This window comes from Perca fluviatilis, chromosome 5 (genome assembly GCF_010015445.1).
Source record: "Perca fluviatilis chromosome 5, GENO_Pfluv_1.0, whole genome shotgun sequence".
Taxonomy (NCBI): domain Eukaryota; kingdom Metazoa; phylum Chordata; class Actinopteri; order Perciformes; family Percidae; genus Perca; species Perca fluviatilis.
Genome location: NC_053116.1, coordinates 35,804,447 through 35,816,888, shown reverse-complemented (window position 1 = coordinate 35,816,888; position 12,442 = coordinate 35,804,447). Strand labels below are relative to the sequence as shown.

Below are 12,442 nucleotides of genomic sequence, written 5' to 3'. Positions count from 1 at the left end.
AATAACGGACTCGGACTCTGTGCAATAATTGTGTGTATATATACTTTTAAGTATTTATTGGGCATGAGTGAGGTGTGTGGGTGTGAGTGTGCATATATTTTATCTTGTATTTTCTAGTGCAAACTTGATTGCTCCAAAAAGAGTTTTGTTGTGTAAATCTATGCAATGACAATAAAGGATTATGAAAATTTTTGTAACTGAGTTTTCATCAAGGATTTATGAACACACTAACCGCTCACAAATATACGAATGTGATAGGCGTACATGGCAGGCGACAGGGGAACCCTTTTCCAGATGAGGTCAAACATCAGATTTATTGCACATTTGTACTTGCATTATTGTATTGTTTAATGCAGGGCTATTTTTGTTCTGAACGCCACTGAGTCAAATATACACACTCCTTTCAGCTTTGTTTTTGGTCTCTACCAACTCCAGAGGGAAATATCTGTCTCTTTAGCTGCTACATGATCCATTGTGTTCACCAGCTAGTTGCTGCCTGTGTCTGTCTGCTGTTTGCTGCTGAGCAGGTAGTGCAAGTGGCTTTATCAGAGCTTTTTCCAACCTCAATTTTCACACAATACCCAGTACCTTTGACACATATTATATATGCATTGTATTTACAGTATGTTTTTCATAATGTTTCTTTCTTTTTAGATTTTAGATTAATAGGGTACCTGCAGAACCAGGGTGTCTGTGAATGCATCAATGAATTCACACGTTTTTGAGTAATACGTGATACAGATTAGTAGTACCACATATAAATTAAATTCCAAAAACCCATACTGGTAATGCTTTATGTGTGTGCATTATGTGTATAATAATTTCTTGAAGGTGTCCATGAAACAAGTATGTGATCTGGTACAATTATTTTGTGAAAATAGAGACAAAGTGGTGGATTTCTTTCATTCTCTGATAAAAAAAAAAAACTGCTCCCCTTAAACCCAAGCAAAACTGAGTTCCTCATCCATTTGTCATTGGAAACTATTAATTATTGAAAATGATTTTGTCCATATGTTAAAGGAACACGCCGACTTATTGGGACTTTAGCTTATTCACCATATCCTCCAGAGTTAGGTAAGTCCATACACACCCTTCTCATCTCCGTGTGTGTCGTAACTCTGTCTGACGCACTCACACCAGTTTATCATTTAATTTGAGTCATCCATTGGAAGTGTACCTATTGCCTATACTTATTTCAAAGTGAAATGGTTCTTTTGAGAGTAAACATAGCAATTCAAATCCTCTCTAAATGTGTTTAAGAGCAATTTACCAAACAGCCTGAATAACTAATGAACTTGAATATGAGAGCTAATCTCAGTTTTATCTCAAGAGTCAGGCTGTAACTGAAACTGCCGCCTCTGCCTTTGCTCTGTCGAAGCCTGCCTTTGACTTGCAGCTTCTGTGACGTCTGTCTCCGTTGTTCTGATTGGTTGTAGATCTGAGCATAACGGATGTCAGGCTATTGAGCCAGCAAAAGACACTATGCTCTATAAACTATTATTCTGTATACAGTATATTATTATGTCTGGTCACATACTGTATGTCTACTGTAAAGCTGTAAAGAGACTTAGGTTCACTCTCTGTTACATAACAAAGACTCTAGAGTGTTTGTTCTTTGACTGGTTCTTTCTTTTAGCTCGTCTCTTAACGTTGCTATATTAGTACCAAAGGGTGGACAGAGTCCCTCGGACATCAATACATCTGTCACCCAAATGTCTCACTGGAGACTAAACACATGCAGTGTTCACTGTGTGTGTGTGTGTGTGTGTGTGTGTGTGCTGACAGTGTAAAGAACAAAGAGTCCCAGTCAGTGCTCTGTTGCCATGGAAATGCTTCAGCAAGACTTTAAAGGCTTCCTTCAGTCTCTCTAGTCTAACTTTACATAGAGGTTAAGGCGTACATTTATAAATTAATCACACGCTTTCGTCCTGTTACTTTTCCACACACCACCTGAGAGTAATCAGTCACTGCGTCAGGCTTTGGACAGGCTAGAAAACACCAGCACTGGGTTGTACCAGTTCTGCGTTAAGTTCAAACATAGACTATTTTGAACGTAAGTTCTAACTTACTGTAGGTCAAACACTTTGAGGGTTGCACCAGCTGAAATAGTTTTAACGTAGACATAAGTTACAACCTAAATTGTACACCTTGGCCTTAGTAGGTGCAAAGTCCTCCATAAAATCGGTTGACATGGCGCACCCATTTGAAAGGTGGGAAAACTTGGAGGATGAGGAGGACCGACTGCCCGTTTTGCATCGGCAATGCGTTCTTCGGCATAGATTACACCCAATGTATGATGATGTTGATTTGTATTCACGGTTACGTTTTCATCGAGAGGAGATACAGAGGATTTCTGACGTCACATGAGTCATCCTCTCGGGACCTTTAATATCTGTTCAATATTTCATGCTAATCCCTCCAACAAACTCTGGACCAAAGTGGTAGACTAACCAACCAATCAACCAACCAACCAACCAACCAACCAACCCAACCATAAGACATTACCATCCCAGAGCCACGACATAAGCATGTCTAAAAGTCTAGGAACCACATTTGGAGCCACAGGGGTCTTCTGTAGAATTGGCTTGAATATAATAGATGAAACATAACTAAAATTGGATCTATCTATATTTACTTATATTTATCTATATTTACAACAGAATGATAATGTAAATTTGATGAGATGTAGATTGAAAACAGTTGACTTAGTTAACCAACACATTTTTGTTTCTTTAGTTAACTACTCAACCAGCTATCATGTTAATGATAACTGGTTAAAGGTCCAATATGTAATATTTGTACTGTAATAAATCCAAAAATGACACTAATGCCTCATCAGATATTAAGGAAACATGTTAAGCTGAAATACTATCTTTTCTGACAACAATGCTAATGTCAGTATTTTTTCTTTTTGAAATTTACATTCCGTGACGGAATTTCTGTTTATGTTTTGATCTGTGTGTTGTTATCAACGGCCCAGTTTGACAGCCAGGCCGGGTTGCCAGATATACCTGTAAAAACATAAACCCAGCACGCTACAGCTGTAACGGTAGTACAGCCATGAAAGCAGCACACAAACGAACAGGATAAATGGAGATAGATTCTACCCGACCTAAAAAAAACAGTTGCGTGACCAGAGACGTAACAACCCCCTGGTAAATATTGGAGATGTATTTGAAAGATGGAGACAGCTTAGATCCCGAAAGGACGCAGAATTGGCTTATTTCCTCCTGAAAAGGTAAGCATAGCTTCAGGCTAATTTATCACAGCCACTAGGGACGGGCATTTTATGTCATTTAACATTTGTGTACTCACATTGAATTATATAGCTAGAGTACCCGAGTTGGTTACTCGCAAAAACAATTGAGACATAGCCAGTAAAGTGATCCCGACTGGTCCTGGCTAACGCCGCCATGCTAACCCTGCTAACGTTACCGGGAGGACCAGGCAAGCGGGCCATGGCTGTTTACAACGTGTAGTTCCAACCCGGTCTCACGGCAGTTCGTGTAAATATCAACGTTATTCTTAATCTATTGATACGTGTTCATGGAGACGTTTTTCGTTTTTTACGATAATTATAAATCTCCGCGTTATTTTTCTTCGGGGAAAGGACGCGAATGTAACGTTATTTTCGTCGGGAAAGGACGCGGGAGGCGCGAAAGGAAGCTCGATAAGCCGGAGGACCACGGCCCGGCCGCGGGGATGTGCTGGATGAGGCGGCCGGGAGGCGGCCGATTCGTGTTGTCCGCCACGTAAAAACCGACAAAAACGTCTCCGTGAACACGTATCAATGGATTAAAATAACGTCACATTTACACGAACTGCCATGAGACCGGGCTGTTCAGTCGGCATGGTGGTGGTATTTTTAGCGGTTCCTATTGTAATTCTAAGCCGAGGAAGTGTGCCTGACTGGCGTGTGGAGAGGACGGTGAGGCTGTTGTGTTTTTAGCGGTTCATACTGTAATTTTAAGCCGAAAAGTGTGTCTGTCAGTTGCTTACAGAGCTCCGCGTGAGCACGGGCTTTATGACTGTCAATATAGCCAGCATCTAACGTTAGCTACTCCGCTGTGCTGTGGAGTAATGTCAGGCTATGTGAGACTAGCATCTAACGTTAGCTACTCCGCTGTGCTGTGGAGTAATGTCTGGCTATGTGAGACTAGCATCTAACGTTAGCTACTCTGCTGTGCTGTGGAGTAATGTCTGGCTATGTGAGAAAAGCGTCTAGCAACATTGTTGTGAATGCTGCGGTCTCAGCCTGGCAACCCCCGTGAACTTCGAGTCTGGGCAGGAGGGGGCGGGGGAAACGACTCTCCAGTATTTAGAATTGGTAGTGCAGTAACTATTTTAACCGCTAGCTGCCAGTATTACATACAATATTACATATTGCACCTTTAATACTAGACACTGATATCTTCTACTAGATACTATCTGTTGGTTGCTGTTACACAGCTAGATACAATTATACATGTACTGCTTCTTTCAGAAAATAACCAATTTTAATGAGCTCTTTGAGGACAGCCAAGTTGTACATTTGTTCCATCGCCACAAAGATTTTTTTTTTTATATACTTGAAAGGCTAAACTGTGTGTTGAAACTGCTCTTATTAATAACGCAGATTTAAAGTTCAGCTAGCGAAATCACACTGTTTTCTAGCTTATTTAAAGCCTATTATTCCGTAGGAGGAGACCAGGAAGCACCAGGGGTTCTAAGTTACTGGGAGACTGTTTACTTAATATGCATCCAAACTCTTGGGGAAATCTTGCTTGCTTACAATGAAAGAATGCAGAGCTTGAACAGCTTGAGTGAATAAAACACTCAAGTTGCAGTTTACATCTGTCTGTCCAGACTCCAATAATACATGTTGTGAAAAATTCAAGAAATGTAATAAAAGTGATTAAGTGTTTATTGTCATAGTAGCATATTAATTCTTGAGGTATTACCAAAAAAAACGTGTTCTTCTAATCAGTTAATCCGTGAGTCGAAGTGGACGTTTGTGCCAAATTTGCCCTCAAGGCGATTCCTGAGATATCCCGCCACAGCTGTCGCCTGGGTGGAGGCGTAAAAATGATGATAGGCCATCAGGAATTGTTGTACTATCTGAAGTCTATTCTAATGAATATTGAAACTGCAGTTGGGGAAGGTAACTCCCGTTTCCACAGAAAAAAAAGAAAGAAAAAACCTTCAACTGTACAAGAAACATGAACAGTGGAAGTACAATTCAATTGATGCACTGGCTGGCCTTGCATCAGAGTGAGTTACGCCAGTGACGTCTTTGGCCTAGCTGGACATCTGCCCGCTGCTCAGTGCTGCAAGAGATGCAAATGTAATCCCAGAGTCTGCTCCACTCTGGGATTACATTAACTCCAGGATTTATATTCGTACTACATATTCTTATTCATAGATCTACATATTCATATCAAGAGTTGTCTACAATACATGACATGTAATGCAGCAATAGTCCAGTCTGACCAGTGCCAGATTTTGCCACAAAAAAATGTCACCACATCTTTTAAGGACATAAAACAATATGAACAGCTTAAAAAGGATAAACAGAAATAACATAATCAAGTCATTATATTTTGGGGCAAAGTGTCAAACGTTACTACACAGCAGCCACCAGACTGAAACTAGCACAGATAAGGAGTGCATCCTGCTTCTACGTGTGTCTGTCATCGGAAAGCGCTGATTGTGGACGTCCAGAGTCCTGCAGCTGCCTGCAGCTTGGAAATAAAAGGGATGAGTAGATGAGAAAAGCTTTTATCGATTGACAGTCCTCCCTTCAGCCCAGCAGACAGCAATACACATCATATGGGTGCCTGGAAACTGAGTGGCCTAATATGCTGGGAAATGATTTGCTGTCTGATTTACCTCTGACAAGGAAAACTCATCAGAACAAACTGACCAACTGCAATCAATGTGTGCAGTGAAATCAGGCCATTACAGCAGCAGAGGAGAACTGGATAACAGAACTGAAATATCAACCATATTTATTTCCATCACAACCCAATGCAGCTTCCATACAATCAGAGACCAGATAGGCAGCCGGGTGTAAAGGTTAGAGGGCTCCAGGGCTCTGATTTTAAGGTAATGTGACTTGTTTTTAAGGCATTACATGGATTGGCCCCTTTATATTTTGCTGATCTCCTTACCCTACATCACTCCTCCAGGAACCTAAGATGGTCTAATCAGCTCCTTTTAGCTGTTCCACAGTCTCGGATGAAAACAAAGGGTGATCGTGCCTTCTCCGTTGTGGCCCCGAGACTCTGGAACAAACTTCCCATTCATATTAGGTCCTCCTCTACTGCCGAGATCTTTAAGTCTTGTCTTAAAACACATTTTTATTCTTTGGCGTATGATTTAGTTTAGGGAAATTTGTGTGGGGAAAGTGTGTTGTTTGTATAATGTTCATTGTGTCTACATTTTTATTATTCTTCCTTTGTTTTTATAAAATAATATAACTTTGTACAGCACTTTGTTCATCTTAAGTTGGTTTTACATGTGCTCTATAAATAAATTGACTTTTAATCATTTTGGTGGTGGGCCAGATTTGGCCCTCACCAGGGGAGAAATCAGTGTAAGGGCTTAGATCACCAACATGCAGCCAAGTTTCCATAACAAATAAAAAGTCTAGATCACGTGATAGAAAGAAGTCATTTAAAATGTTTTGTTCGAAAGTGATTGCACATTCAACAATGGCAATTTAATAGGGATTGTATCCACAGCCCGCGCTGATCCTATTCAATCATTTGAACAGCCAAGGCGACAGAGATTACCATAGTTGACTCCTCGTCTTCTGCGGCCAGGGGAGTGATGATGTCCTCGGATGTCTGTAACTCTTGTGGGAATGATAATGGAGGTGGGGGTATAAAAATGTATTGCCCTGTTGGACTGAGGTCCAGTTCCCTGACTTGTGTAGGGTTTGTTCTTAAGTGAGTCATGCTCTAACATTAGAAAAGCTCTGTGATGATGGGTGTTTATAGAAGGCGACAAGGGAGAGTAGGTAGTAACTGACAAGGGGGGCTTGCAGGGGGAGCTCTCAAGGGTAACGTATGCTTCTACTGCTGTAGAGGAAGAGGGGTGTGACTGGGGCATGTGCTTGTGCACGTATGCGCAAGATGTAAACAGTCAGTCACGTGTCTGAGTCTGGAGCCCGTGCTGAAGATTACCGCAGGGCATCTGGCTGCCCCGTTTATTGGGGTGAATTCCATCTCTGCTAAAAAGAGAATGGCGTTCCCAAAACAAATTAAAATTGTCAATAAAACCTATGTTGTGGAGACTGCAGGCAGACTGAAGCCAAGTGCTAAGGCTGAGGAGTCGGCTAAAACGTCCCGCTCTGCGACCAACAGACGAAAGCGGACCAGAAATAAAAACACACTTTCCAGTGCTCTTCAACGCATCAATAAGAAGGTTCAAATCATGTTTTGGAAGTTCACTTTCATGAAAGCGGGTATAACTCTGCAATGGACCACAAAAGGCTAGACTAGAAAGCACCAAGACAACATACCTCGGCCAAGGGTGCACAATGCTCCTAATTTGTTATTTTAATGGTTCTTTAACTTTTTTAAACCTAATTTGGATCCAGATTAGCAACTTCTGTGATATTCTACTGTCTAACAAACAGAAAAAAGACCAATGGGACTGAAAATATATTATCTAAGGGTAAATATGTGGCCTAAACTAGGGATAGTGTGATTATTGGCCCTTTCCGATTATCAGGCTGTTTTTTTTTTGCCAGTTTGCAGATGATCTGTATCGGCGTTTTATTTGCCTGATAACCGATAAAGTTAATGAATTAAAAAGTTTTCTACTTTGGCTCGGCTACAGCTCTGCGTCTGTCCCTCTGCTTCGGTTTCTCTCCCCACTGAGTCTGACTTAATGTCCCCCCCCCACAACACTGTCTGACTATCTCTTACTGGGTATTATGTTGAAAGTTTCTAATTCTTTAAATAATTTCTTAAAGCATTTAAACAAAGTTTTGTGTTGGAGTTTGTAACATTACAACATCTGAATTTTGACTTAAAGATTTTAATTTTCACTGTAAATACATATCGGTTCCAAATATCGGTTATCGGTTTCATTAACTGCTAATAATTGGTATCGGCATCGGCCTTGAAAAAACAGTATGGGTCGATCCCTAGCCTGAGCATCACTGGGTATTGTTTTTGTGCGTCAGCTCATTTCATTTATCATTCTGATAATCTCTTGTCAGTTGTAGAATTTAACACATTTCCCCTCAGCAGCCTGCTTGGACCAGCATGACTTTTTTGTTTTTTCTATCTTGAAGCATGAGAGGGCTGTGGAGGCAAACGGCCAGCATTGATGACAGAATTCTGCTTCGTCCCGTGGGAAACAGGAGCTAAAGAGACCCCATTATGTCTAATGAGAGAGAGCCATTTCTCCACTGCAACATCAGGGGGAGACGGAGAGGAGGGAGGAGAGAGATGGAGACAGACGTGTAGAGACGGAGAGGAAGGACAGGGATGGGAGGAGAAACCTGACCTACTTCTCTTTTGGCTTATTTATATGCTGAGGACAACATTGTGAACCAACCAGAAGCCTGGAAGCTGTCATAGCAACAACAGTCAGATAAATCCCAGTCTGAAAACCCAACTGCTTACACTTACTAAGTTAAGAATCTACAATAAAACAATATCCATAGATATCATAGATAACATTACCACTCAGTCTTCTTAAATGTACACATGCATTAGCAAATCTGTTTTGTAATGTTGGTACATTCATATGGAACAAATCTGCAAAATGTTCACTGTCAACCCATTTCTTTTAATTCCCTATAATCTCTGAGAGCTGCTAAAGCATGATTAGTGTTTTTGTGGTTCTGTTTCAGAAACTCAAAGCACTCAGTTAAAGCTATAGTGCGTAGTTTCTGTCTCCTCCATGAGGAATTCTAAGTAAGGACAACAACACTGTCCACGTCCACATGATACGAGCCTTCCGTGATCGTGCACGTGCCCCCACCCCTCCTCCACACAGTTGCTAGTAGCCAAGGAGGTCTTAATTAGCTTTGTAGCAACTCATTTGGCAATGGCTTGAATGTAACAGACATTCATTAATATCAAAAAGTTATGCATTAAAGCTTTAAAGTCAGGGAAAAACAGTCGTATTCATTTAATATTGAAAAAGTCAATTCTGACTTTTTCAATATTAAATTAAAAAAGGAAGCATTGACTTTATCAATTCTTTTTTTTTTAAGATTTTTTTTGTGCTTTTACGCCTTTAATTTTTGACAGGACAGCTAGGTGAGAAAGGGGAGAGAGAGTGGGGAAGACATGCAGGAAATTGTCACAGGTCGGATTCGAACGCTGGACCTCTGCATCGGGGCATAAACCTCTCAGTATACGTATGTGCACCTGCTCTACCCACGGACTCAACCCAGCCACCTTTAATCAATTCTTAAAGCCTTTGCAATCTAGTTTCAAAATAAAGCTTAGCTTAGCTTAAACATGCCCCCAAATTCAATTCTTTGTCAATATTTAACCAAACCACCGTATTTCCTTTAAATAAACACACGTTCATCATTTGGGTGAGATGAGAAGATAGATGTCATTCTCATGTCATGTCTCACACGTCCTGAATTGGAAGAAGAAATAAAATACATTGCCAGAGAATGTCATCAAGGCTGGAACTAAGTTTCCTCCATAATAGTTGCTCTTTGGAAAAGCAAATTGGTTGTTTAAGATGTATTTTGGGTTGAAAATGATGAGTTAAACTGGAGTTAGGACTTCTAAACAGCATAAAGTAACAGAGCAGCAGTCCAGTCATTAGGATTGTCAGTTTAGCTGAAAGTACTAATGTACAATGTACCTACAGTATGTCTTTTATTGAGTAAGCCATGCATCCACAGTGCATCAATAGTAATGACCCCATGAAGGTGTAGATGTTGGCTGTGTGTGTGTGTGTGTGTGTGTGTGTGTGTGTGTGTGTGTGTGTGTGTGTGTGTGTGTGTGTGTGTGTGTGTGTGTGTGTGTGTGTGTGTGCTGAGTCAGCAAGATGCCGAGCACTGAGCTCATCCACTTTCTGGTCTAGACATTAGGGCAGATGTTTCAGCCTAAGAGCTGTTTCACTAACCGGGGAAATGGTAACAGTGAAGATGAAAGCCATTACATTTATCTTTGAACTGTCTTTAAACCTTGTATCTTACATTTGTGCTGTCTTATTAAAAAGTATTATGGCACTAACTGACAGGAATTATTATTGTAATTGTTGAGCTAGAGTGAACTAAATGCTGAGCTACACACCTTCTAGAAGACAAACAACAAAAACATATCCTTTTCACAATATGATATGATCTGGCTAAAGCCAATATAATTTATGAAAAGAGAGGCCACAACACAAAGGTAGAGCAGTAGAACCTGATCTTTTTTCCTCCCTTTCAGAGAAAATACATTAGGTACTTAAGGCCTGATTGAAATAGCATTCATCTTCAGCATCAGCATCTTCTGCCTTCCAGAGTGGCCACCGTGCATTACACAATAAGAACACTTTAAACTTTAAAGTCCTGTTTCAGGCAAGCAGGGTGAGCAGCTGGAGCTCTTCATCTTCATCATGGAAATTATGAAAACCCACATGTGTATTCAGATGTGTGTGTGTGTGTGTGTGTGTGTGTGTGTGTGTGTGTGTGTGTGTGTGTGTGTGTGTGCGCGTGCGTGCGTGTGTAGCATGGACCTGAGAGATGAGATGAGACACCTGCTAAACAAGGCAGAACTAGGACACCATGAATTATGCACCAATACATTATGCACCTATCAAAGGCAGCATGTTTATGACATACTGTACTTTATAATCCACAGAAGCACACAGATTTAAAACCACACTCATAATTAGTAAGGGGAAAATTATGATTATGAGTAGTTTATCTAATCAAAGTAGTGTTTCCTGAACCGGAAATAATCACCATCAACAGATGCTACTTAAACACAGTGCAGAAGGACCTGGCGAACAAGATCTACAATAGAAGTCTTATTTTCTTTTCTTAAATTACATATCACATGTCCAACCCATCAACAGAAAAGTAACAACGATATTGGACTATTCTGCAAAACCAGGGGTTATGCGCACATGGAAACAACTAGTATGGGTTATGTTAAGGAAAAGATCCTGGTTTTGGCAAATAAGTTATGGTTTAGGTGTCTTCAGGGTAAGCCAACTTACATACTTGGTTAAGGTTATGGTCAATAAAAAGGGGGAGCATTAAGTGTATGGGTTTTGATTGTGTTCTGCATGGCACTGAAAATTGGCATTGGACACTAAACTGTGAGGTGCAGAAAAGTCCAATATGTAATTCCTAGGACCATTGTAAATACAAAATAAACCACATTTTTATCGTTTTTGAAAGATCTTTACTGAAGGGCCAATTACTATCTTCATGTTTCCTGTTTTTTAGCAGTGGGGTCCGAAAACCCCCCCCCTTTTTTTTCTGCAGAGTGACCGCGCTATTCTCCGACATGCACTCTAACAATGTAGCCCTATTTCTGATACCATGGGGGGCAGAATTGTTACCGTGGGGGGCCGCCACGGTGAAATCAACATAGAGGAAACACTGATCTTTTTACATCCCCGTCTCATGACCTTAATCAGTGGTAGACGTTTATGATGAAGACCATAAGATTAAAAAATACTGGATCCTCAGTTAAGTTTTTTTTAAATCTTTTCCAAAGTCACAAACAAACTTTCATGCTCTGACCCTATTTTCTTTCAGATGCTTTAACAAACACACAGAAGCCTGGTTTCAGACTATGAATAGCTGCCAAAATCTGATTTTTATCCAAATGATTCAACTAGGTCTGGTGTTGTGCTTATTGATGGTTTATAAGCCCACCAGAGCTTGGTAGACTGGATTAAGAATGGGGATATCTTCCTTTGTCAAAGCTAGAATCAATTCCAAACATAGGCGTGTATGGATGAGATCAATGCCGGTTGATTTAATTCTTACAGATGTAACAACCCTTGAATCAACTGCTCCTAGCAAATGCTACCTTATTCTGTGCTGACTGCAGAAGACGCTGATGGCACCGATACGTCACTAAAAACACAAGAGAAACTTCCTATTGCTTTGCTCATTCATTCTACATCGTTTAGCAATTTAGTCGGGAGAAAGACAAATTGTTCATATCCATTCTAAAACGCATTGAATTCCAGTAAGCATTTAAACACCTCGAAACAAGTCTTTAGAATTCTGAACATACACCAAAGCCAGGATGGATGAACCCCTTTTCAGCAATGGCTTAGAGAGTTAGGCAATGTACTACACATGGAAAGATTCCGCTATAAGATGTCTAACAAAGAAAGAATTTTCCAAAAGAATATGGCATCCTCTGCTGGTCAAATGGACAGAAGCGTGTGAGACAAATAACGGCCAGGGTGACACCCCTAGCACTTGAGTGTGCGGCTTTTCTCTTTCTTTTTACCTGAACTTGTCTTG

At 40.5% G+C, this 12,442-nt stretch overlaps 1 protein-coding gene across 4 annotated transcripts in view; it reads right to left on the bottom strand.

Moving 5' to 3' along the window:
* prkcz (protein kinase C, zeta) overlaps positions 1–12,442 on the bottom strand; it is a 136,694-nt gene that overhangs the window by 61,861 nt on the left and 62,391 nt on the right. The window lies entirely within an intron of this gene.